We start from the raw sequence: 6377 nt of genomic DNA, 5'->3' as shown, positions 1-6377 counted from the left end.
CAGGGACTTTTTTTCCTCACGGCTTCTTTCTACTTTATGTACTTCCCAGGTAAACAACAGGCAAATTGTATACAACGCGTTTAAATATCTGCATAACAAACAGCAATAGCAAATACTTGATTTAATTAAAATAGGCTGAGGATGGTGGCATAGATTTTCTCCAGTCATCTAAAAGGTAAAAAGCAAGAAAAAAAAAAACTCAGTAGAAATCACAGGTCTTACCTACTGCCAGCCAGGTACAAGTAAGAATAGCTTCTTGAAAAGACAAGAGCTTGATGTAAGCTCATAAATGCAATCTTTACTGGGGCCATTATCATCACTTTGTGCCTTGCTTTTACTTTTTAGGAGAATCCAGAAGTACCAAGGTTAAATCAATTTTTGTGGTATTGGTTAGTGAGGCTTTCCAATTTTATATCTGTCTTGTTCATATTTTTAGAGTAAGTAAAGTCTAATTTTACTTAGATACATTGTAAATGACGCGAATTTCACTTATGATCAGTTTAGCAGTTTAGATACATGATATGCTGTCAGATGCCTTTCAGATTTTCAATATACACTACCTACCATGCCAACTATCAAAAGAGCTAGGACTTCTCACAAATGTTTCAGCCTCTAGCTTCAGCAATCAAATCTTAACATACAAATTTGGAACACCTGGATATCTGTCTTTTTTTTTTTTAATTTCCTGTTTATAATAAAAACTCTGGTCTTTTATGCAAACTGGAAATATTTTGTAATTTTAAAAAATGTCCTATGCTGCATACCAGAGTCTTACCATATAACCGAATGTGACTGATCTTCTGCCAAGACCCGCAGACACATTTCACATTTTCTGTTGGTAAAGCACTTCATTCAGAACACCTTCTTTTGTATGTGTATGCGTGTGTGCTAAAACTTCTTTCTCAAGTTGTGAAAAAAAACTTGATATGTATATCAATTACAAAACAATTTATCAAGACTGCAGTTTGCATCTGTCATCTACCTCATTAGAATATCAAATTTTAATGAAGTTAACTGTAATTTGCTCAGGTATTTTCTTACTTTGCTTTCTTGCCAGTAAAGTCACAGGTACCAATCTGCCTTCAGGAGGAGCAGAATCTATCTTCTGAATGTGTAGCTTTTTGCTGAACAGTGCAAAAAAGTGGGGACTCTTACACCGAATTTTTAGAGTTTCAATTTATTTCTAATTTTGCATAACAATGTCATTATTTCCCTACTCTCAACAATGCTGTTACCACAAGCACCTTGTATTCAGAACATACAGTACAAATCTGGCATGCAGACTCTGGTATTTAGTGGACATACTTGTGCTTTCTGATCCTGGAAATTTTAACCAAAACCTTTATATTCCAAGAAAATCCTATTACATAGCCAAATTGTAACTCTTCCTTATTTCCTGTTCTCAGTAAATTGCTGTTGACCCTTTAACATTTCTAGCTAGCTTTGTTTTGTGAGGCTCAGCTCACAATTATCAATAAGAATCAAAACAGAATTATCAATAATTATCTGTACTCTGCAATCACAAATAACTTTGCCTTTTTTGCTCTTAAGTAGATAATCTTTAAGGAAACCATTTTGGCATGCTGAAATTGGGTTAATTATTTCTTGTGAATGGAAAACAAACAAAGCTATCCTCTGTGTTACTACTGAGATAGGCTTCTATAACAAAAGCTAGGAAGGAGTTATCATCCATTTACTGTAATTATAACTCTGGTAGTATGAAAGAAAAATGTGAAGGGAAAGCTGCACTAAACCTGCAACTGGAATTCTTCCCACAACAGTGCACTGGTTGTGAATCGAACTTGTAACAAAATCAAAACATGGTATTTTTTGCTGTCACTCCTACTGGGAAGTACTATATGAAAGATACCTGTCTTCTGAGCTCTGGTTGACACTTCATCACTGGTACTCCATGAGAGACTTATGCATATACATCTAAATTGAATGAATTCACACTACTGTGATGGGGGAAGATATTCTTATAGGTAACCCTTCTTACGATATAGAAAACAAGCTCTGTTTTGAAAGAGAAGACAATAATTTAAAAGGCCTCTGATGTACAGCATGGTTTCTGATCCTAATGGAATGCCAAAAATACAGTAACAGTTCTTAGTCTTTGCAAATGCTGAATGGCATCAATTTGTTTAAAAAATACAAACAAAAGTGATTAATTTCAGAAAGATAAATTACTGAGCCTGTCTTAATAAAAGTTTATTATAAATGTTTAATTAAGCTGACAAGAGTTTCAGCTCACACTGAAATTAATAAGCAAAAATATATATTACTGTATACTATATTTATTAATATAAATTTCTAGGTGGCTTTTTAAATAAACTCTAATGTGAGCTGGCCAGAGTATTATATCACACTGGCACAAAAATATTCTACAGGTATTTATATTTCATGTCATACAGCACTTAAATATCCTGTTAACGGTAATTTTGGGATTTAGCTAGAACAGAAAAAGTTTTAGGAATGAAAACATTGTTTTATATGCTTCTACCGATTGTTTCTGAGATACTCTTTCTGGGACGAAAAGAAAAGAGGTATGTTTTCTATACATAACATGGGAAAATATGGGTATAATCAGTCTTTCTTCCCCTTGATAAACCATTTAATGAAAGAGAGCTTCCAAACGCACAAATGCCAGCCAGCAGATTGATTTCACCAAGAATCATGAGGAGAAAATTTTCTATTTTATACTGTATTTCTTGAAAAGTCCTGCTTTGGGCACTAAAAGTTAAGACATGATTCCAAATGGGACCGTGGCACAAAACTGATCATTTTAGGATCCAACATGGCAGACAACCAGCATTAACAAAAAGTAAAAGGAGAAGTGGATGGAAAATAAAATTTTCCAAACCTTTAAAAAGATGAAATGCAGGAAATATATACAAAGCACTGCCAAGTTGCGGGCACTTTATCTTGAAAAGAAGAAATTTGTCTTCTTTCCCTTGTCTTCTCCCCTTATACACACATTTACAAGATATTTTGTTTATCTCTACCACAGACCGCATCTGTTGAAAATGTTGTGTGTATAGGTGGTTGGATTTATTTAGATATCAATTGGATGAAAGAGGAAAATAGGAAAGAGTTTTCTCGGGTAGTTAAAGGATAAGAAATGCTACAGTTTCAACCTAAAATAGGGAAAACTAGGCTAGTAAATGATGAAGTGCCCTTCAAAACCTCAGTTAAGATGTATATATATATTTAAATTTCTTACTTGTAGTAGGAGTTCAGAAGCCTTTTGAGCTTAGAGGAAGATTATTTACCATTGTTATTGCATCATCACAGCTTGTTACAACTACCAGATGTCTCCCTCTACAGTCTTCAAACTCGTGCTAGCTTGTGGGTAAGTCCCATGGCAGAGAAAGTTGTTACAAGAGGTAAGAGAAGATAATACCTGATGAGTTATAACAGATCTTTTGCCTCAATTTTGGAAATGACAAAAAAAAACAAAACAAAACAAACACAACCAAACAATTAGCAGAGAATAGAGTCTAAATGGTTGCGAAAAATCAGTAGTTTTCAGTGTCAAAATATTTCCCTAATCTCTCTTTGCTAAGCTAATTTCTATTCTTCCAGTGACATCTTCAACAATTTGATTGCTCTTTATGTAGTCCTATTACTTTGCTTATAGTCAACATTTCCAAAAACGAACTGATCATAAATACAGTCAGTATTTTACTGGATTTTTTCCTCTTAATTGGATGCATACATCTTGTTTTTGGATTGTCTACCTCATTCACAGATGTATTCACAATACTATTTCAACGGTTTTCTATTCTCAACATTGTCTTCAAAGGCATGGTGGAAAAGAGGCATAAATCACTAGAAAGAAGAGAGTCTAAGGTGGGAGGAAAGTCCTAAACTGCTAAAAGTATTCAGTGGTGCCAAATACCTTCTTGATAAGATTCGACTGAAAGGTTTCTCAAGATAGGTATACAAAAGTATGTAGATGACTTAAAAGGGCCGTTTTTCAATAGAAATACCACTTACAGATATTTTAGAAGAAACCAATTTGGAATATGTTTCACTTGTTCCAGTTATCAGGTGTATCCTGACATCCACACTGAGTCAAACTCCACTGTCAGTTTAACATATATAGATACAAAAAGTCTTTCCAGAAGAGCTGTATCAGTCCAGGGAGGTTTGAAAATCAGACAGAGATTGCAGCTAGTCCAGTCCCCGAGCCCATATGTAAATGGTGCTAAGATTCATATTCTATAGAGCCATTTCCTCAAAATTTTTGCCTTTAGTTTTATCGTGTTCTTCTTGATTACTCACATTGATTAGCTTCAGCTGTATCAAGAAATTGATTAGAAACTGATTTCTGTTTTGAATCATTAAGGCTGTTACCTTATTTGTTCTATCAAGATTTTCCAGTGTTATCTCTAAGGAATTATTATAATTTATTTCATAACGGACGGATTCCATGACATTTTTTTTTAATTATTATTTCATGTTTTAATTAATTTGCTGTTAATGGGAGCGTCTGCAAATTTGATCAGTTTTTCTGAGGACAGAAATGCATTGTATTTGTGAAGTTACCCGCTAGCTCATGTTGATAATGAATTTCTGACCATAAAACGTGTGCTTTTCAATCATCTGAAAGTACTATTTTAAATAACTTAGTTTTGTAATTTTCTTTTGAGTATACTTCCTTGTCACTGTGTTTCAATTTAGTATTACTCACAAAAGAATGGTCTTGACCATTCAGACCTTACTCTCTTTCCAAAATTCATAATGGATTTTTTACATCTACCAAAGGAAAACTTCAAGAATGTTCAGTTGTGCTCTTTACAGGGGTATTTTTCATTCTAGACTGTGATTACAGCAAAACCTGTGCCTGCTTCCAGAAAATTTCAGGGACTGGAGCTGATATCAAACACATTAGCAAGGGTTTCTCAGCTAACATCTCTGATCAAAAGGCCAAATACACGAGAGTCACTCTGTATTCCCTCCTAGCTCTCTTTGCCCTTGGCTCAGTCCAAATATTTCTGCAACAAAAAATGTAAACCATACCAGACAATGATGTAGTTTAAAACCCATCTAGAAAAAGAACAGAAATCTTAAAAAACAAAAATGGAAACCATCACATAAAAACAGTTCAAAGTACAACTGTAATAACTGCAAATACTTAAAAATATCTGTGAGGTGCTACTGACCCTGGTTCACAGAATTGTACAGTGTACACTAATCTGTAAGTCTTGTTTCTGATAAAGTATCTAAAGACTCTGATTCCTTCTGAATATTATATTAAGTGCCTAATTAACTGCTGACAGAATAGTAATATAGGAAAGGACATAATATTAAGATGGAGAGAGATCTATAGTTCTTTTTACTTACAGTTCTCATGTTGCATGACAATTTTTTTTAATAAATTGTTTTTGCATAGTACCTGAACGCCAAAGTGATAATGACATGACAATGCAATTTCAGTTACAAAGAAACATTGCTTTATAATATTACTACTGTCATTTCTAAAGAAGAAACATGTTTTGATTCATTAGGTACCAGTCTTGCTGTGTTGCTAGATTAGAGATGTTTTTTCTAACAAATAGATCAGAGCAAGAAAACTCAAATTTCACTCCTCAGTTTCAAGAATGTGTGTCTGTATTCACAGATACCTGCAGTGTTTAAACAGGAGAGATGAATTTTGAAGTATGTAGCCCTGACTGAAAAAAAAATTCCAAGCTAATAAAAACAAAAGGATTAGGGATAACACTCAAAAATTTCCGGAATAACTTAAGAGTTCTAATTAGTAATAAAAAGAGGAAGAAAAGCAGTCTGGTTAGAATCCCAGATAAATGCTGCATTAAGAATAATCCAGAAGTCATATTGAAGAACCAGCAGTGGCAGAGATAGTGAAATTCACATACAACAATTTTCACAGACATTCAGGAGTGGAATAAAAAGAAAACAACCTCTTTCATATACACATTATATATATATATAAGAAGGCAATTGACACATTTTTGCCAAATGTAGCAGTGATCAGACCAGATATTATTGTATGTTTGGTCTTAGTGGTCAAAGGGTATGCAGTTCAGGTGTTCCCCTTGTAAGCAAAGACCCTGCGCTACACTGAGAGCAAAAAATCAGAGAGAAACTATCTTCTTTCTATATTCTTTCACATACTTTCAATCTGAATTCAACACAGGTAATCCAGACATCACTAACAAGAGGTACAGAAAGTGGTTTTTTAATATGTTAACATCAAATGGAGGACCAAATGCAACACTGATCTGTTACTTGATGAGAATGATCACTTCACAAGCAGAGATGTTTCAAAGGCAGGTTAAAAAAAAAAAACAAAAAACACCCTGATAATTACAATCCTATCAGTTTCACTTCAGTGCTCAGTGAAATCATAA

This window comes from Lagopus muta, chromosome 4, assembly GCF_023343835.1.
Source record: "Lagopus muta isolate bLagMut1 chromosome 4, bLagMut1 primary, whole genome shotgun sequence".
NCBI classification, from domain to species: domain Eukaryota; kingdom Metazoa; phylum Chordata; class Aves; order Galliformes; family Phasianidae; genus Lagopus; species Lagopus muta.
This window is presented reverse-complemented; position numbering follows the sequence as displayed.